Below are 21,813 nucleotides of genomic sequence, written 5' to 3'. Positions count from 1 at the left end.
CACAAGGCCCAATCTCCAGTTAACCGACCTGGGCACAGAAAGGACCAGCTTATGGAGGGCATCCTTTCTCCACCCAGGTTTGTTCTCTCCCTCAGGGAGAGAGGGAGTGCATGTGGCCTGGGACTCAGGGAGATGTTGGGGTGGGGACCATGCTGGTGGGAAAGGAGAAGCTGGTTTCTCCACCAGCTCCGTGGGGCCAGCCAGGCCCTCCTGGAAGATTCCTGAGGAGGGGTCTGAGGGGACAGAGATGTTGTACAGAAGGAAGCCCTGGTCTTATAGTCAGAGGTAGAGTATTCAGGGATTTGGAGAGGGGACAGTGAAATTTCAGGACACAGTGCAGGTGAGAGGTGTGTTTGGGAACGGGTAGCCAACAGTGCCTAGGACTAGAAGGAGGACGTGAAAGGGTACTTGGGTGATGCTCCACTGCTTTTTATCCAGAAACTCAGTACCTGGCTCCTAAAGGAAAAGAGAGAATCTCCATCCTCACATCATATTGTTCTCCTGTGCTTTGAACTTGACCTAGGTACAGCCTCTGGGACATTAAACAGGAGTCACCTCTCACTGCTGAAGACACCCTCTTCTTCCGTAACCTTATTCCTTTATGTCCCTTTCTTACCCTCAGGCCCTGGAACACTGTGGGGGTGTGGACTTCCTGGTGTGTGTGGCAGGGGTCAGTCACTTGGTGGGAAGTGCCTTGGGGATCAGTGAGCAGGTCTGGGACAAGGTGAGGTCTAGGGAAGCCAGTAGGGGGCAGGAAAGCCAGACTTCATCCTCACCTTCCTGCCATGTAACCCTCTCTCCATCTAGGCTCACATATCCAGAGCTGATCCTCAGCTCCCACCATCCACCTTCCCATGACAGATTCATTGGTGCAGAGTGAGGCCTGGGGCTTGAACTCTCTGAGCCTCAATTTCCCCATCTGTGAGATGGATGTAGGAGTGTTTAAGTGGCAGTTTTGGTCCCCACTGTTCAGGAGCTACCATTCTGCAGGGAATGTCCAACCAAAAACCAAATAGTCACAAAAAATATGGGGCACAGAGAAGAGAATGACAGCCTAATCCCTAATATGGATACCTTCTGGCTATCACCCCAAAACCTAGCCTTCCCCAGACTCAGCTGTTGATGCCTCCTCTGCTCCAGATGAAACTGGTGTGCTTGGAAACATAGGGAGACAACCTGTATACTCTGGGGTCTTCTGCTGGAAGAGCCTTCAGCCTAACCCATTTACTCCTGCATCTTCAGGATGCCCCATTTCCATGAATGCACAGGAAAGCCAACACTCCACCCACATCATGGGCGTCAGAGGTCATCATGCCCACATTCTAACCTGGTACATTTCCCAATACGGTGAGACTGCTGGACTGACCGTATCTTCACTCCCCCACCTCCTGTTTTCTCTGATTTCAGATCCTAAACATCACTGTGAAAGCCCCAGCCTGCTGCTGAGCCAGCTGCTGCCCACATGGAGAAGATGGGGTAAGGGTGGGGAAGGGGAATAAGGAGGTAGCTGCTTGATATCAAAGAGGGGGCAGGGGAACTAGAGTGAGAGGGGGCAGATTTCAGTTAGACATTCCTACTGGGAAACAGGCTTAGCTGAGCCAGTCATACAATAATGGTGAGTGTGTGGCTTTCATACTTCTGGGTCAGCCCAAAAAAACAAGAGTTCTATCCATTAGTGTTGTTCCCTCACATCTGGAGTGCCCAGGGGGTCTGGCAAGGTCTTGACTGGAATAAGGAGGAAGGATCCACAGATAGAAGGTCCCAGAGTCCTGACAATGGTCTTGGAATCAGAGACCTTTGGGCTATAGGAGCTCTGGCCACAAGAGTTCAGGCTGATGACTCTGAGGCACCCCATAGCAGGCCTATAACTAGAGCAGTTGTTTCCCAGGTCCACTCAACTCTTATCCCTCCTGCTTCCTCTGACACCTGTCCTACCCAACCTTTTCCCAGCCCCTGCCAGTCAGTTCCCAAATTAGGAAGCCTATTTCCTTGCTGTCCTCACAGCCCGTGATAGATGCATCACCTGTGGGATGGGCCTAGGGCTGTCTCTTGCTGTCAAATCCCCACTGGTCTTAGCAACTCGGGATGTTCCCAGATGTTCCCCCATGCCATTTGTCCTAGGGTTGGAACAATCTGCCTGTGTTCCTGGGAGCTCCTTGTTCATTCTTGGATTTCGGCCCAATCTTTAGAAGGTTTCATTTTCTGACCAGCTCAGGAACACAGCTTCTCCTGAAGGTGCTCTAGCCATCCCTGTCCAACTCCTCCAACTTAGGCCTGTCTCATTCCTGTTCTAAAACAGATCCCTCTGGCCATGCCCCAGCCTCCTAAACATCTCCCTCCTACTTAGCCATGCCTCCTCTGAAGGTTAGGACCACCCAGTTATCTCCACCAGCATTGTCCTCATTCTCTTCTTTAAAATGGTCAGTGGAAGTAAAGTGAATTTTTGTCAGTCTCAGGTAAAGTGCTTTGCAGATAGATGTAGTTTTAAGACTCTTTTCCCAACTGTTTTTCTTCCCTTCAGTTCCCATATTGACATTCTGGAGCAGTCACTGAATTCAGCAAGCATGTACTGAGCAGCTAGTATAGACTGGGCTGCTTCTCTGGACTTGTGTGATCATCTGTGAAACACAGCCAGGACTTTTAATTAATGATGACTTCTGAGGCCCCTTCCAGCTCTAACACAGGCATGGCGTGATATTAGATTGAATCTCAGTGGTCCCGAGTCACTGAGAACAGTGGGGAATTGACAGGAGGAGCCAGCCCTAGGCCCATCCCACAGGTAATACATCTACCATGGGCTGTGGGGAGAGCAAGGAAGCAGACTTCCTAATTTGGGAAATGACTGGCAGGGGCTGGGAAAAGGTCGAGGAGGACAGGGCCAGTGTAAGAGGCAGTGGGAGGGACAAAAAATATGATTTTTATTGATAGAAAATGGCCAAGTACAGTAATTTATGTGGTTAAACACAGTACCATGGTTTTCAAATTGTTTTTAATGGCAGAAACCTTTTGTCAAAGAATAACCTCCATAGGAGTCCAATGCGTAAAACAGACAAAAGCAGAAATGCCCAGGTTAAAATTGGATTAGGGGCCTGATGCTCAACCATTTGGTCCCTGTTCCTGGTACTGGGCACCTCTTGCAGAATCTGGCTTCACAAAACTGGTTGCAAACTACAAATGTAAAGAAGACAGTGTGGGCTTTGGAGTCAGAGACACCTACCTTTAGATCCCTGCTCTGTCACTAGCTACATATGCTTGGTAATTAAACTCTCTGGGCCTTTGTTTCCTTACCTATTAAATGGGATAATGATGCTTGGCACACCTCTTGTGAACATTAAATGGCATGATAAAATATCTTGATTATGCACGTAGTAAAGACTGTTTATATTTACTAGAGTAAATAATAAACATTGGCTGGGTGTGGTGGCTCACACCTGTAATCCCAACACTTTGGGAGGCTGAGGCAGAAAAGTCGCTTGAACCCAGGAGTTCAAGGGTGCAGTGAGCTATGATCACACTACTCTACTTCCAGCTGGGTGATCAAGTGAGACCCTGTCTCAAAAAAAATTATTTGAAAATGAATATTATCATTTTCACAGCTACAAGAATGTCACATACTAAAGTTCTTTACAAGTGAAAGAACTTTACATCACAATTAAAAGAACTAGAGAACCAGGAGAAAACCAACCCCAAAGCTAGCAGAAGACAAGAAATAACCAAAATCAGAACTGAACTGAAGGAGATTGAGACACGAAAAAACCATTCAAAAGATCAATGAATCCAGGAGTTGATTTTTTGAAAAAAATTAATAAAATAGACTGCTAACTAGACTAATGAAGAAAAAATCCAAATAAACACAATTAGAAATGACAAAAGGGGTCATTGATCCCATGGAATACAAATAGCTACCAAAGAATATTATGAACACCTCTATGCACATAAACTAGCAAATCTAGAAGAAAAGGATACATTCCTGGACACATCCACCCTTCCAAGACTGAGCCAGGAAGAAACTGAATCCCTGAACAGACCAATAATGAGCTCCGAAATAAAATCAGTAATAAATAGCCTACCAAGAAAAACCTAGGAATGACAGATTCACAGCTGAATTCTCCCAGCTGTACAAAGAAGAGCTGGTACCACTCCTACTGAAACCATTCCAAAAATTTCAGAAAGAGGAACTCTTCCCCAATTCTTTCTATGAGGCCAGCATCATCCTAATACCAAACCCTGTCAGAAACACAGCAAATAAAGGAAATGTTAGGCCAATATCCTTGATGAACGTTGATGCAAAAATCCTCGACAAAATACTTGCAAACTGAATCCAGCAGCACATCAAAAAGCTTATGCACCACGATCAAGTAGGCTTTATCCCTGGGATGCAAAGTTGGCACAACATACACAAATCGAGAAATGTGATTCATCACATGAACAGAATTAAGGACAAAACTACATGATTATCTTAATAGATTCAGAAAAGGCTTTTGATGAAATTCAACACCCTTCCTGTTAAAAATTCTCAATAAACTAGGTATTGAAGGAACATACCTCAAAATAATAAGAGCCGTCTATGACAAACCCACAGCCAACATCATACTGAATGGGCAAAACTTGGAAGCATTACCCTTGAAAACTCACACAGGACAAGGATGCCCTGTGTCATCATTCCTATTCAACATAGTATTGGAAGTCCTAGCCAGAGTAATCAGGCAAGAGAAAGATATAAAGGCAGCCAAATAGGAAGAGAAAAAGTCAAATTATCCCTGTTTGCAGGTGACATGATCCTATATTGAGAAAACCCACAGTCACGACACAAAAGCTCCTTAAGCTGATAAACAACTTCAACAAAGTTTCAAGATACAAAATTAGTGTACAAAAATCACTGGCATTCCTATACACGAACAAGAGCCAAGCCAAGAGCCAAATGAGGAATGCAATTCCATTCACAACTGCCACAAAATATACCTAGGAATACAGCTAAACAGAGAGGTGAAAGATCACTACAATAAGAACTACAAAACATTGCTCAGAAAAATCAGAGATGACAGAAACAAATGGAAAAACATTCCACACTCATGGATAAGAAGAATTTATATTGTTAAAATGGCAAAATTGCCTAAAGCAATGTATACATTCAAGGCTATTCCTATTAAACTACAAATGACATTCTTCACAGAACTAGAAAAAGAACTATTTTAAAATTTATATGGAGCTAAAAAAGAGCTTAAATAGCCAAAGCAATCCTAAGCAAAAATAATAAAGCTGGAGGCGGTTCCAAGATGGCCAAATAGGAACACCTCCAGTCTACAGCTCCTAGTGTGAGTGACATAGAAGATGGGGGATTTCTGCATTTCCAACTGAGGTATGGGGTTTGTCTCACTGGGGCATGTCTGACAGTGGGTGCAGGACAGTGGGAGCAGCTCACTGAGCGAGACCAAAGCAGGGAGAGGCATCTCCTCACCCAGGAAGTGCAAGGAATCAGGGAATTCCCTTTCCTAGCCAAGGGAAGCCATGACAGATAGCACCTGGAAAATCGTGTCACTCCCACCCAAATACTGCACTTTTCCACAGGTCTTAGCAAACGGCACACCAAGAGATTATGTCCTGCACCGGGCTTGGAGGGTCCCACACCCATGGGGCCTCCCTCATTGCTAGCGCAGCAGTCTGAGATCTACTAGAATAACCAATGTAGAGAAGTCCTTAAATGACCCGATGGAGCTGAAAACCATGGCATGAGAACTACGTGACGAATGCACAAGCTTCAGTGACTGATTCGATCAACTGGAAGAAAGGGTATCAGTGATTGAAGATCAAATGAATGAAATGAAGCAAGAAGAGAAGCTCAGAGATAAAAGAGTAAAAAGAAATGAACAAAGCTGCCAAGAAATATGGGACTATGTGAAAAGACCAAATATACATCTGATTGGTGTACCTGAAAGTGACAGGGTGAATGGAAGCAAGTTGGAAAACACTCTGCAGGATATTATCCAGGAGAACTTCCCCAACCTAGCAAGGCAGGCCAACATTCAAATTCAGGAAATACAGAGAATGCCACAAAGATACTCCTCAAGAAGAGCAACTCCAAGACACATAATTGTCAGATTCATCAAAGTTGAAATGAAGGAAAAAATGTTAAGGACAGCCAGAGAGAAAGGTCAGATTACCCACAAAGGGAAGCCCATCAGACTAATAGCAGATTTCTTGGCAGAAACTTTACAAGCCAGAAGAGAGTGGGGGCCAATGTTCAACATTCTTTTTTTTTTTTTTTTTTTTTTTTTTTTGAGACGGAGTCTCGCTCTGTCACCCAGGCTGGAGTGCAGTGGCCGGATCTCAGCTCACTGCAAGCTCCGCCTCCCGGGTTCACGCCATTCTCCTGGCTCAGCCTCCCGAGTAGCTGGGACTACAGGTGCCCGCCACCTCGCCCAGCTAGTTTTTTTTTTTTGTATTTTTAGTAGAGACGGGGTTTCACCGTGTTAGCCAGGATGGTCTCGATCTCCTGACCTCGTGATCCACCCGTCTCGGCCTCCCAAAGTGCTGGGATTACAGGCTTGAGCCACCGTGCCCGGCCCAACATTCTTAAATAAAACAATTTCCGACCCAGAATTTCAAATCCAGCCAAACTAAGCTTCAGAAGTGAAGGAGAAATAAAATCCTTTACAGACAAGCAAATACTGAGAGATTTTGTCACCCCTAAGCCTGCCTTACAAGAGCTCCTGAAGGAAACACTAAACATGGAAAAGAACAACCAGTACCAGGCACTGCAAAAACATGCCAAAAATAAAGACCAACAATGCTAGGAAGAAACTGCATCAACTAATGAGCAAAATAACCAGCTAACATCATAATGACAGGATCAAGTTCACACATAACAATATTAACCTTAAATGTAAATGGGCTAAATTCTCCAATTAAAAGACACAGACTGGCAAATAGGATAAAGAGTCAAGACCCATCAGTGTGCGGTATTCAGGAGACCCATCTCACATGCAGAGACACACATAGGCTCAAAATAAAGGGATGGAGGAAGATCTACCAGGCAAATAGAAAACAATAAAAGGCAGGGGTTGCAATCCTAGTCGCTGATAAAACAGATTTTAAACCACCAAAGATGAAAAGAGAAAAAGAAGGTCATTACATAATGGTAAGGGATCAATTCAACAAGAAGAGCTAACTATCCTAAATATATATGCACCCAATACAGAAGCACCCAGATTCATAAAGCAAGTCCTTGGAGACTTACAAAGAAACTTAGACTCCCACACAATAATAATGGGAGACTTTAACACCCCATTGTCAACATTAGACAGATCAACGAGACAGAAAGTTAACAAGGATATCCAGGAATTGAACTTAGCTCTGCACCAAGTGAACCTAATAGACATCTAGAGAACTCTCCACCCAAATCAACAGAATATACATTCTTCTCAGCACCACATCACACTTATTCCAAAATGGACCACATATTTGGAAGTAAAGTACTCCTCAGCAAATATAAAGGAACAGAAATTATAACACACTATCTCTCAGACCACAGTGCAAACAAACTAGAACTCAGGATTAAGAAACTCATTCAAAACCACTCAACTACGTGGAAACTGAAAAACCTGCCCCTGAATGACTACTGGGTACATAAGAAAATGAAGACAGAAATAAAGATGTTCTTTGAAACCAATGAGAACAGAGACACAACATACCAGAATCTCTGGGACACATTTAAAGCAGTGTGTAGAGGGAAATTTATAGCACTAAATGCCCACAAGAAAAAGCAGGAAAGATCTAAAATTGACACCCTGGCATCACAATTAAAAGAACTAGAGAAGCAAGAGCAAACACATTCAAAAGCTAGCAAAAGGCAAGAAATAACTAAGATCAGAGCAGAACTGAAGGAGATAGAGACACAAAAAATCCCTTCAAAAAAATCAATGAATCCAGGAGCTGGCTTTTTGCAAAGATCAACAAAATTGATAGACCGCTAACAAGACTAATAAAGAAGAAAAGAGAGAAGAATCAAATAGATCCAATAAAAAATGATAAAGGGGATATCACCACCAACCGCACAGAAATACAAGCTATCATCAGAGAATACTATAAACACCTCTATGCAAATAAACTAGAAAATCTAGAAGAAATGGATAAATTCCTGGACACATACACCCTCCCAAGACTACACTAGGAAGAAGTCGAATCCCTTAATAGACCAATAACAGGCTCTGAAATTGAGGCAATAATTAATAACCTGCCAACCAAAAAAAGTCCAGGACCAGACGAATTCACAGCCAAATTCTACCAGATGTACAAGGAGGAGCTGGTACCATTCCTTCTGAAACTATTCCAATCAATAGAAAAAGAGGGAATCCTCCCTAACTCATTTTATGAGGCCAACATCATCCTGATACCAAAGCCTGGCAGAGACACAACAAAAAAAGAGAATTTTAGACCAATATCCCTGATGAACATCAATGCAAAAATCCTCAATAAAATACTGGCAAACCGGATTCAGCAGCACATCAAAAAGCTTATCCACCATGATCAAGTGGGCTTCATCCCTGGGATGCAAGGCTGGTTCAACATATACAAATCAATAAATGTAATCCATCATATAAACAGAACCAAAGACAAAAACCACATGACTATCTTAATAGATGCAGAAAAGGCCTTTGACAAAATTCAACAGCCCTTCATGCTAAAAACTCTCAATTAATTAGGCATTGATGGGACGTATCTCAAAATAATAAGAGCTATTTATGACAAACCCACAGCCAATATCATACTGAATGGGCAAAAACTAAAAGCATTCCCTTTGAAAACTGGCACAAGACAGGGATGCCCTCTCTCACCACTCCTATTCAACATAATGTTGGAAGTTCTGGCCAGGGCAATCAGGCAGGAGAAAGAAACAAAGGGTATTCAATTAGGAAAAGAGGAAGTCAAATTGTCCCTGTTTGCAGATGACATGATTGCATATTTAGAAAACCCCATCGTCTTGGCCCAAAATCTCCTTAAGCTGATAAGCAACTTCAGCAAAGTCTCAGGATACAAAATCAATGTGCAAAAATCACAAACACTCTTATACACCAATAACAGACAAACAGCGAGCCAAATCATGAGTGAACTCCCATTCACAATTGCTTCAAAGAGAATAAAATACCTAGGAATCCAACTTACAAGGGATGTGAAGGACCTCTTCAAGGAGAACTACAAACCACTGCTCAACGAAATAAAAGAGGACACAAACAAATGAAAGAACATTCCAGGCTCATGGATAGGAAGAATCAATATCATGAAAATGACCATACTGCCCAAGGTAATTTATAGATTCAATGCATCCACATCCAGCTACCAATGACTTTCTTTACAGAATTGAAAAAAAAACTTTAAATTTCATATGGAACCAAAAAAGTGCCTGCATTGCCAAGACAACCCTAAGCAAAAAGAACAAAGCTGGAGGCATCAGGCTACCTGACTTCAAACTATACTACAAGTCTTCAGTAACCAAAACAGCATGGTACTGGTACCAAAACAGAGATATAGACCAATGGAACAGAACAGAGCCCTCAGAAATAATGCCACACATCTACAACCATCTGATCTTTGAGAAACCTGACAAAAACAAGAAATGGGGAAAGGATTCCCTATTTAATAAATGGTGCTGGGAAAACTGGTTAGCCATATCTAGAAAGTTGAAACTGGATCCCTTCCTTACATCTTATACAAAAATTAATTCCAGATGGATTAAAGATTTAAATGTTAGACCTAAAACCATAAAAACCCTAGAAGAAAACCTAGGCAATATCATCCAGGACATAGGCATGGTCAAGGATGTCATGTCTAAAACACCAAAAGCAATGGTAACAAAAGCCAAAATTGACAAATGGGATCTAATTAAACTAAAGCGCTTCTGCACAGCAGAAGAGTGAAGAGGCAACCTTCAGAGTGGGAGAAAATTTCTGCAATCTACTCATCTGATAAAGGGCTAATATCCAGAGTGTACAAAGAACACAAACAAATTTACAAGAAATAAAACAAGCAACCCCATCAAATGTAGGCAAAGGATATGAACAGACACTTCTCAAAAGAAGACATTTATGCAGCCAACAGGCACATGAAAAAATGCTTATCATCACTGACCATCAGAGAAATGCAAATCAAAACTACAATGAGATACCATCTCACACCAGTTTGAATGGTGATCATTAAAAGGTCAGAAAACAACAGGTGCTGGAGAGGATGTGGAGAAATAGGAACATTTTACACTGCTGGTGGGACTGTAAACTAGTTCAACCATTGTGGAAGACAGTGTGGTGATTCCTCAAGGATCTAGAACTAGAAATACCATATGACCCAGCCATCCCATTACTGGGGATATACCCAAATGATTATAAATCATGCTGCTATAGAGACACATGTACACGTATGTTTATTGCGGTGCTATTCACAATAGCAAAGACTTGGAACCAACCCAAATGTCCATCAATAATAGACTGGATTAAGAAAATGTGTCACATATACACCATGGAATACTATGCAGCCATAAAAAAGGATGAGTTCATGCCCTTTGTAGGGACATGGATGCAGCTGTAAACCATCATTCTCAGCAAACTATCACAAGGACAGAAAACCAAACACCACATGTTCTCACTCATAGGTGGAAATCAAACAATGAGAACACCTGGACACAGGAATGGGAACATCACACACCAGGGCCTGTTGTGGGGTGGCAGAGGGCAGGGGAGGGATAGCATTAGGATATGTACGTAATGTAAATGATGAGTTAATGGGTGCAGCACATCAGTATGGCACATGTATACATTTGTAGCAAACCTGTACATTGTGTACATGTGCCCTAGAATTTAAAATATAATAAAAAAAGAAAAAAGAAAAAAAATTAGGATAACTAGAAAAAAGATAACAAAGCTGGAGGCATCACGCTATCTGACTTCAAACTATACTACAGGGCTGCAGTAACCAAAACAGCATGATAGTGGTACAAAAACAGACACATAGAATAATGGCACAAAATAGAGAGCCCAGAAACAAGGCTAGACATCTACAACCATCTGATCTTTGACCAAGCCAACAAAAACAAAAAATGGAGAAAGGACTCCCTATCCATAAACAGTGCTGAGATAACTGGCTAGGCATATGCAGAATATTGAAACTGGATGCCTTCCTTACACCATATACAAAAATTAAATGAAGATAGATTAAAGACTTAAGTGTTAAACCCAAAACTATAAAAACACTGGAAGACAACCTAGGCAATATCATTCTGGACATAGGAATGGGCAAAGATTTCATAAAGAAGCCAAAGCAATTGCAACAAAAGCAAAATTGACAAATGGGATCTAATTAAACTTAAGAAATTCTGTATAGCATAAGAAACTATCAACAGAGTAAGCAGACGACCTACAGAATGGGAGAAAATTTTTGCAAGATACGCATCTGACATAGGTCTAATAGCCAGCATCTACAAGGAACTAACACATATTTACAAGAACAAAACAAACAACCTCATTAAAAATTGGGCAAAGGACATGAACAGATGCTTTTCAAAGAAGACATAGATGCAACCAACAAGCATATGAGAAAAAGTTCAATATCACTGATCATTAGAGAAATGCAAATCAAAACCACAGTGAGATACCATCTCACACCAGTCAGAATGGCTATCATTAAAAAGTCAAAAAAGTAACAGATGCTGGTGAGATTGCAGAGAAAAAGGAGTGTAAATTAGTTCAACCATTGTGGAAACAGTGTGGTGATTCCTCAAAGACCTAAAAACAGAACTACCATTCCATCCAGCAATCCCATTACTGGATATCTAACCAAAGGAATATAAATCATTGTATTACAAAGGCACATGCACACGTATGTCCATTGCAGCACTATTCACAATAGTAAATACATTGAGTCAACCTAAATGTCCATTAATGGCAGATTAGATAAAGAAAATATGATAAATATACACCATAGAATACTATGCAGCCATGAAAAAGAATTAGATCATGGACTCTGCAGGAACATGGTGGAGTTGGAGGCCATTATCCTTAGCAAACTAACACAGGAACAGAAAAGCAAATACTGTATGTTCTCACTTATAAGTGGGAACTAAATGAAGAGAACACATGAATACATAATGGGGAATAACAGAGACTGGGGCCTGTTGGAGGGTTGAAGGTGGGAGAAGGGAGAGGATCAGGAAAAATAACTAGTGGGTACTAGGTTTAACTCCTGGGTGATAAAATAATCTGTACAACAAATCCCCATGAAACAAGTTTACCTATGTAACAAACCTGTACATGTACCCCTGAACTTAAAATAAGAGTTAAAAAAAGTGAAGAAAATAAATATTAACTATAGTATAAATTATCACATATGTAGTATAAATAACATTTAATAATAATTTAATTGGTTTCAATATTTACAATAAGTGTTATTAATATTATTATTACTACTACTATTATTAGTTGTGAGATCTGAGCAAGTAAAAGATTGCTTTCTCCAACCTTGTGGATAAGGCAGGACTTTATGAAGGAAGCTCCACTTAAGTTGTTTCTATTTATTCTTATCTACTTGCCAAAATCCTATTATTCCTAACCCAATTTAAATGGAGATACCCATATGCTAAAAGAATATAACTATCGACCTAGAATTCCATATCTATCAAGTATATCTTTCAAAAATTAGGGCAAATTTATAACATTTTCAGAGAAATGAAAACAAAGTTTACTGCCAGAAGATCTTCACTAAAGGAAATTTTAAATGGTACTTTAGGCAGAAGGAAAGAAATGATCTCATATGGAAAATCTAAGATGAAAGTAAGAATGAAAAACACAGAACATAGTAACATGAACAAATTTAACTACTCCTTGTAAAAAGAAATCGTTCCGTGGAGTTAAAAACATTAACTCCACAAAATAGTTAAATATGCAAAAATAATATTTAAATCAGGAGATAGAAATGGAGTTAAGGTGTTAGAAGATTTTTATATTGTTAGAGAGAGGGTAAAGATATTAATCTTAAACTTTGACAAGCAAAACAGGCCTGCTTATAGGGCAAAGCTACAAGAATGGCAATGGAGTATACAGTATATTTTCAAATTAATAGAGAGGGAAGTGGAAATTGAAAAAATAGTCTAAAAAAAGCAAGAAGGGACAGAAAACAAAACAAAGAACTGGGGGAATTTTTTAAAAGCACAAAATTGGATGCTAGACATTAATCCTAGTATATCAGTGATGACAGTTAAAATATAAAGACTGTCAAACTAGATTTTTTATTCAAATTAAGCATTTCAAATCTGTTTAGACAGAAATGACACATTTTATTAAATTTTTCATTTCTGTTGAATGAGTTTATAGAAATGTATTTATAGAAACAGTTCTAGGAAAGGCTAGCAATCAAGAAATTGAAGTAGGACAGATAAACCTCAGCACATTTATAAAATGTGCTCAGCTCAACTAGCTACTCAGGAGGCTGAGGCAGGAGGATCACTTGAACTGGGAGGTGGGGGTTGCAGTGAGCCAAGATTAAAATGCACATTTTAATCCTTCTTTACAGAATTAAAGTGGATCTTTCTTGATGGTAACCTAAGTATTATATTGTCAATGCTAAGCAAAAGTCAAAGTTGAAGTGTTCAGGAGAAAAAACACTCAGAAAGAAAAAAGAAAAAAATATAGAGCAGAAATCAATGGAAAATAAAACAAAGTACAATATAGGGATCAAGAAAACAAAAAACCTCCTATTTTTTTTAAGAAAATGAATGTTTTTAGCAAATTTCCGATGGGATTGATCAAGGAAAAAAGGAAAGACATAAATAGCCAATATCAGGAATAGGATCAAAAGACAGATCTTGAGGACAATAAAAAGGCATGAAAAGAATGATAATGCCAAAAAGAAATTTTTATGTCAAATTTATGTTTATGCTGAAGTTATAATAGAAAAAATTTTTAAACTTATATATCTTACCAAAGCTGACTCAAGAAGAGATAAAAACTCGACCAGTCCTACAACCATTAAATAAATGTAATGTGTAGTCAAAGTTTTTCCTACAAAAACAAAATCCATGGACCGGGCACAGTGGCTCACACCTGTAATTCCAGCACTTTGGGAGGCCAAGGCAGGTGGATCGCTTGAGTTCAGGAGTTGGAGACCAGCCTCGGCAATGTAGTGAAACCCTGTCTCTACCAAAAATACAAAAAATTAGCCAGATGTGGTGGCATGTTCCTGGGGTCCTAGCTACTCAGGAGGCTGAGGCAGGAGGATCACTTGAACTGGGAGGTGGGGGTTGCAGTGAGCCAAGATTGCCACTGCGCTCCACCTCCACCAGACCCAAGGTATTCTTTTTCACTCACATAGTCCTCCACCCCTCTTCCATACAGCCTCCGTTCTCAGCCACACACAAGATAATAACTGTCTTCCACTCACATACCACCCTATCTTAATCTTTCCAGGCAAGATTCAGTGGTCCTGGTCTCCTCAGTTTCAGCCTGTACTCTACTTGCTGTAAGTATGACCATCTTGTGTCTCCAGGTTAGATAAGCAGAAACTCTCATTTCATCTGGAAAACTGGATGTATGGAAATATCCAGGGTTTGACAATTGCTCCCTCAAGACTACTCCAATGCAAAAGTGATTATTGTGTGTCTCACACCTTGCCTTTTACATAATGCCCATAGTAGAAGCCTCTTGCCATCTCTTTTGGGCATTGTCTCCCATATTTGATGATCTGGAGGTGTTATTGGGTTGAATTTCCTTGGGCAGAACCAAGGAAATTCAAGTGACTCTCCCTTATTCCCAGTTCTAATCTATTAATCTATTTCCCTTTCTTTCCACAGAGGCTGGGGGCCTATAATGTCAGTGAAACAGCCCTGTTGGGCCTCAGCAAGACCCTTGCAGGGAGCTGGCACACCAAAGAACATTTGGGCAAACTGTCTGATACCAGGAATCATTGACATATGCTTCAGCACCATGGTGAGGACCACCATGTTTCTACCCCATGTGCCTTCCCCTTCCAGGCCATGCCCCACAGAGAGCTGGACTCTCTGGCCTGGACCTATGGACTTTTGCTCCGATATTCACAGCCTTTTGGGATCAGCAGCAGAATCAGAATCAGTTTTTTGTGAGAGGCCACCCCAACAGTTCTTTCACAAGGACACAGGCCTGCAAGATGCACAGCCTACGTGACATGATTCCATCTGTATGAGTGGCACTGACTTTTTTACCTTTCCTGTAGCTCCTTGAGGACCTGGTCTTGGGGGATCACATGAAAAGTCTCTTGAGAGTACAGAGGTAAGTTGTGGAGAGGCCCTGTCCCCTGTGGAGCTGGATTAACATGACCCCAGAACCTTCATGATGAGCGAAAGATCACACACTATCCATCACAGGCTTACTCATTCCTGTTTCTGGGGTCTGATGGTCCTCTTGGGCCTGGAATGACCTCTGCAGGTCCCTGCAAAGCCCACATCTCTTCACTTAGAGCCCTTCGCTCATCCCCATAGGGGTCTTGACTTCACAGCATCCCATGGGAACCCAGGGCTCATGGGGAAGGTGTAATTAGTCTCAGCCCCACCTCCTTTTTCCATGCAGAGTGGGGTGGCCTGAGGACTGTGTGGGCTCGTGTCCTTCCTGTGCTATCCAGACACCAGCCACATCACTGGAGACAATATCATGGTGGCCAGCATTTCCCCTCACCTCTGAGGGTCAGGAGCTCTGAGCTTGGGCTTGTGTCTGGTGCAGGAGCTTCAGAGGGTCCTTGGGCCACCCCACTGCAACACTTTGTTAACAATGGTTCCATGCTCCAAATACACACATTGATTCAAAACTGTCACTGGCAGAAATAATAAAGAACTTCAGAAATATGTCATATCACAAGAGGGCTTGTGGTATGAAGCTATCATTAAAATCAGATAAAGTGATGTCAGATTCACCAGAAACTAAATGGTGTTCTTGGGAGTCTTAAGGAAAGGCGCTAAACTCAGGCAGAGAGAGAGAGCTGGAAGGAAGGAAAGGAAAAAGGCATTTTGAGTATGCTGCTAGATGCTGTCATGTGGATTTTCTCCTAAACATCTCTGTGAGCCTGATGACTTGGAGCAATTTAAGGAAAATGCTTTGAGGGCACACAGCTAGGCCATGATCAGAAACAGAACCCAGTCTGTTGGTGCACCAGGAAGGGATCAGCATGGAACCTGTATTTGAGAGGAAAGATCAGCCGCTGCAGTTCTCATTCTTCTCTCAGATCCTTATCCTAAAAGTCTGGCTCTGGTCTACCTGCATTCACACAATTCAGCCTTCCACAGATAAGTGCCACGGCAGTAACTATCATCTCTCATACAATTTAAACCCTTGGTGCTTGAAAGTCAGGAACAGTGCTAGACCTTGAGTGCCCCACCCATGTCCCTTTGGCCCACACTGGGATCAAAGACATCTTTGGTGAATAATTCCCAGATACACGGAAGGCTCCCCACCTCAAGCCCTCGTATCTCTCTCCTGGAGAGAGGTAAGCCTGTATAAAGGGGCACAAACCAACGTAATATGTAAGAACTAGAGACTTGCTCGCATCAGCCCTTCCTGAGAAATCTCCCGGAAGACAAGCTTTCGACAACCAAATTAACTAGAAGGACATTGACATAAGAAATGACGGTGAATACTATAGTTCCTTATAGAACTAAAACAAATGAGTTTAAAAGGAAGGCAGTATGACATGCAATGGCTTTCTGCTCTGATGATATAGATACAGCAGAACTATAAAAAAAACTAAATATTGGCCAGGTGTGGTGGCTCAGGCCTATAATTCTAACACTTTGGGAGGCTGAGGCAAGAGGATTGCTTGAGGTAAGGAGTTTGAAACAAGCCTGGCTAACGTGGCGAAACCCTGTCTCTACTAAAAATACAAACACTTAGCCAGGTATGGTGGTGTGTGCCTGTAGTCCCACCCAGCTACTGGGGAGGCAGAGGCATGAGAATCCCTTGAGCCTGGGAGGCAGAGGTTGCAGCAAGCTGAGATCGTGCCACTGCACTCCAGCCTGGGCAACAGAGTGAGACTCTGCCTCCAAAACAAAACAAAACAAAACAATAAAACTTAACATAGTTACTGTATTAGTCTGTTCTTAGGCTGCTAATAAAGACATACCTGAGACTGGGTAATTTATAAAGAAAAAAAGATTTAATTGACTCACAGTTCCACATAGCTGGGGAGGCCTTACAGTCATGGCAGAAGGCAAAGGAGGAGCAAAGTCACACCTTCAATGGTGGCAGGCAAGAGAGCTTGTGCAGAGGAACTCCCATTTATCAAATGATCGGATCTCGTGAGACTTATTCACTACCATGAGAACAGTAGGGGGAAAACCACGCCCATGATTCAATTATTTCCACCTGGACCACCCTTGACATGTGGGGATTATTAAAAATCAAGGTGAGATTCGGGTGGGGACACAGCCAGACCATATCAGTTACTTATAGAACCAAAACTAAATGAGAGTTATAAGAGAGGGAGTATGGAATGTAATGGCTACATGATTTGATAATGTAGGTATAGTACAACTATAAAAATGAAGGGGAGGTTGGAGATGGCACTTGCAAAGGAAAATTTTAGCTATTTTCAAAAATAGTGGTAATAGAATAGTTTTGTATTCCTCAGGCCTTTGTGTGGTTTCAAATTTGACTTGGGAGTATCATTAAACCCATGATAAATTATTTCTTAGCTCTGTCCAAAGAAAAAGCCTAGATACACCAACCAACCCAAAGCACTTGCACCCCTGGCATTCACATTATGGTCTTAGAATATCGTTTCCCACCAAAAGACCCCAAGGCTTCTTAGAGACGTGCCTGATTCCAGGTCAGGGGCAGGAAATGAGCAAGATGAGTAAAGAACTGTGATCTTTCATTGTCTCAGCTGACGTCACTCTTCTGCTCAGCTGCTCTGTTTCTCTGAGCACCATAGTCTATTAGCTATTGTCATAAATCCCTGTGGGTCAGAGTCCCCTGGCTACCATTCTAGTTTTGCTGCTTAATAGAACAATGAGAACTGATCGGCCTTTCCTGTTTTAGATTTTTTCATTATACTGACAAAAGGGACATGAGCTCCACAGACGCCTTCCTCCTTGTCATTCTTTGCTTACAAAAAAGACTCTTGAGCTTCTCTGTGATGTCAGTCTCCCTTTTCTAGTTGATTTCTCATTCTTTTAGTAAAGGGAGTATCCTCTGTAGCATAGTCAACTTACACATTATCTGGTCTTTTAAATAAATCCATTCCCACATGCCTACTCTGTGGTTCAGCATTTGGGGATAGGTGTTCCCTGAGATTTTGTTTGACTATGTAATTCATGTTTCCTATTTCAGGTCTTGTCTTCACACACTCTTGTCCTGAGCCTTAATTCTCCTCTTTTTTCACCATACCACCTATCTCATTTATCCATTTTCTTCTATATTCTCTCATGGCTTGTGGTTCTCTACAGGGGTCAAAGCCAACCACAATGGAATGGCAGTAAGTTGTATCTTGCAGCTCCTTCCAGATGATGATACTTCCTGGCCCAGCTGAGGTTGCGAGACAGTGAGGGTTTGTGTTAACCATCTGAGAGTGGGTGGAGTCTGGTGGACTCTGGAATTGGGTTTTGAGAGAGGAAGCATCAATTCTGTCACACTGAATACTGGAAGTGTAAAAAATTTAGAAGGGGAGAAAAAAAGCAGGAGTCATGCCTCAATTTGGTGTATAGCTTAATATTTAAGAACATGGGCTTTGGAATTGATGGACTGGTTTCAAATCTTCTCTCTATTGCTTACTATGTGAGTGACTTTGGTAAAGTTAAAGTCTCAATTTTTTCCTCATCTATAAAAGTGATGAGTAAATAATATGTGTATGATGGTTAAATGACATATTAAGCATTAGGTAAATTTACCTTTATTAGTAATAATTGTATGAAGAATCTAGTAAAGGTCTTGATGATCTATCCTCAGTGGCTCCAGAATTTGCAATCAGGACTAGTTTGGGAGCTGCACACTGCCTTGCTGTAGGCGAGTGGTAGTGGAGGGGCCTAAAACTATATTTCTAAGACACTTTACAAAAATTGAGAAAATAAATAAAATGACTCTGGGAGATGTTTCCTGTCTGATGACCAAAAGTGATGAGAGGGAACTGGGATTGCTTAGCAGAGAGAAGGCCAGGCAAAACTGGGACAGGTGAAGGTAACATAACCTGTTTCATGGTTTGAAGGGCTGTCATAGGGAAGAGAAAATTGACTTGCTCAATAATGCTCAATGGTGGCCGGGTGCGGTGGATCACACCTGTAATCCCAGCACTTTGGGAGGCTGAGGCAGGTGGATCACGAGGTCAGGAGTTCGAGACCAGCCTGACCAACATAGTGAAACCTTGTCTCTACTAAAAATACAAAAATTAGTTGGGTGTGGTGGCACGCACCTGTAATGCCAGCTACTTAGAAGGCTGTGGCAGGAAAATTACTTGAACCCCAGAGGTGAGGTTGCAGTGAGCTGAGATCACACCACTACATTCCAACCTGGGTGACAGAGACTCTGTCTCAAAAAATAATAATAATAACAATAATAATAATAATGCTCAATGATGTAAGTAAAAGGGATGCATCTAATACCAATGGGAAGAAGCTGTATATAGAGAAAGGTTTCTGCTCCTATTAAAAAGATGTTTTCAAATCCCCAAAGAGAAAATATAGCCATGGGTAATGGGAATTTCCCATGTCACTAGAACTTTTCAAGAAAGGATGGAAGGTCTACTTTGCTGTAAGGTTGCAGAGGGAATGAACCTCTGACAGGTTTTAAGTAGATAATCTAAAGACAGTTCCACACCAGAAAGTCTCTGATCTTTATTGAGGTATCTTGTTTTTAAAGGAATAAAAAGATAAACTTGCGGGAATGGGTCAGAGCAATCTCAAGGATCAGATGAGAGTAAGAGCCAGAACGTTGAAGTGATTTGAACTGGATGAAATGAACCAATAATGCTTTTAAGCAGTGTTATGCCCACAGAAAAGTATGAACCCATATATTTATAACCCGCCAAATTTGTGCATATGCTGTATTCCTGAAATAAACTGCTCTTTTCTATCAGGGGAACCTGCCCCTGATAATTCAATGTTACTTCGTGTAGGTTCTTTTCTATTTCCCTAAGTGTTGGCCAGTCTGAGAAATAAAGGGAAAGAGTACAAAAGAGAGAAATTTTAAAACTGGGCATCTGGGGAAGACATCACATGTCGGCAGGTTCTGTGATGCCCCCCAAGCCGCCAAACCAGCAAGTTTTTGTTAGTGATTTTCAAAAGGGGAGGGAGTGTGTGAATAGGGTATGGGTCACAGAGATCACATGCTTCACAAGGTAATAAAATATCATAAGGCAAATGGAGGCAGGGTGAGATCACAGGACAAGAGTGAAATTAAAAATGCTAATGAAGTTTCATGTCCCACCGGGCACACATTGTCATTGATAACATCTTATCAGGAGACAGGGTTTGAGAGCAGACAACTGGTCTGACCAATATTTATTAGGCAGGAATTTCCTCATCCTAATAGGCCTGGGAGTGCTATGGGATACCAGGGCTTATTTCATCCCTTATCTGCAACTCTATAAGACAGACATTCCCAGAGTGGCCATTCAGAGACCTCCCCCCAGGAATGCATTCTCTTTCTCAGGGCAGTTCCTTGCTGAGAAAAAGAATTCAGTGATAGTTCTCCTATTCACTTTTGAAAGAAGAGAAATATGGCTCTGTTCTGCCTGGCTATCAGGCAGCCAGACCTAATGGTTATCTCCCTTGTTCCCTGAACATTGCTGTTATCCTGTTCTTTTTTCAAGGTGCCCAGATTTCATATTGTTTAAACATACATGCTTCGAGAACAATTTGTGCAGTTAACGCAATCATCACAGGGTCCTGAGGCGACATACATCCTCAGTTTACAAAGATGATGGGATTAAGAGATTAAAGTAAAGACAGGCATAGGAAATCACTAGAGTATTGATTGGGAAGTGATAAGTGTCCATGAAATCTTCACAATTTATGTTCGGAGATTGCAGTAAAGACAGGTGTAATAAATTATAAAAGTATTAATTTGGGGAGCTAATAAATGCCCATGAAATATTCACAATTTATGTTCTTCTGCCATGGCTTCAGCTGGTCCCTCTCTTTGGGGTCCCTGACTTCCCGCAACACTTTTTTTAGTTGACTCCTAAATAATAGCTCCCAAATGACTCTTCAGGAATGAAACTTCTTTAGAGCAAAATCATCCAAAATGGAAAGGAAATCTTCAAAAGACTAGAAACATTACTTTTGGCTGAACATGATGGCTCACACCTGTAATCCCAGCACTTTGGGAGGCTGAGGTGGGTGGATCATGAAGTCAGGAGTTCAAGACCAGCCTAGCCAAGATGGTGAAAACCCATCTCTACTAAAAATACAAAAAACAAAAACAAACAAACAAAAACACTAGCCGGGCATGGTGGGGCTCCTGTAGTCCCAGCTACTTAGGAGGCTGAGGCAGAGAATTGCTAGAACCCTGGAGGCAGAGGTTGTAGTGAGCTAAGATGGTGCCACTGCACTCCAGCATGGGCAACAGAGTGAGACTCCATCTCAAAAAAAAAAAAAAAGAAAGAAAGAAATTAGCCAGGCATGACAGCATATGCCTATAGTCCCAGCTACTCAAGGGGCTGTGGTGGGAGGATGACTTGAGCCTGGGAAGTTGAAGTAAGCTACAGTAAACTGTGGTTTCACTACTGCACTCCAGCCTGGACAACAGAGCAAGACCCTGCCTCAAAAAGGAAAGAAAGGAAAGAAAAGGAAAGAAAGGAAAGGAAAGGAAAGGAAAA

General features: G+C 41.5%; 1 protein-coding gene across 1 annotated transcript in view; it reads left to right on the top strand.

The window, feature by feature from the left end:
* LOC106999362 (uncharacterized) overlaps nt 1-21,603 on the top strand; it is a 154,871-nt gene extending 133,268 nt beyond the window's left edge. Inside the window, exons 8-9 of the mRNA XM_077940739.1 lie at nt 1,408-1,476; nt 14,831-21,603. The gene's annotated coding sequence lies outside the window, so the exon portion shown is untranslated. The remainder of the gene's footprint in view (nt 1-1,407; nt 1,477-14,830) is intronic.
* Nucleotides 21,604-21,813: the final 210 nt, after the last annotated feature.

Source organism: Macaca mulatta, chromosome 7 (genome assembly GCF_049350105.2).
Source record: "Macaca mulatta isolate MMU2019108-1 chromosome 7, T2T-MMU8v2.0, whole genome shotgun sequence".
NCBI classification, from domain to species: domain Eukaryota; kingdom Metazoa; phylum Chordata; class Mammalia; order Primates; family Cercopithecidae; genus Macaca; species Macaca mulatta.
This window is presented reverse-complemented; position numbering and strand designations above follow the sequence as displayed.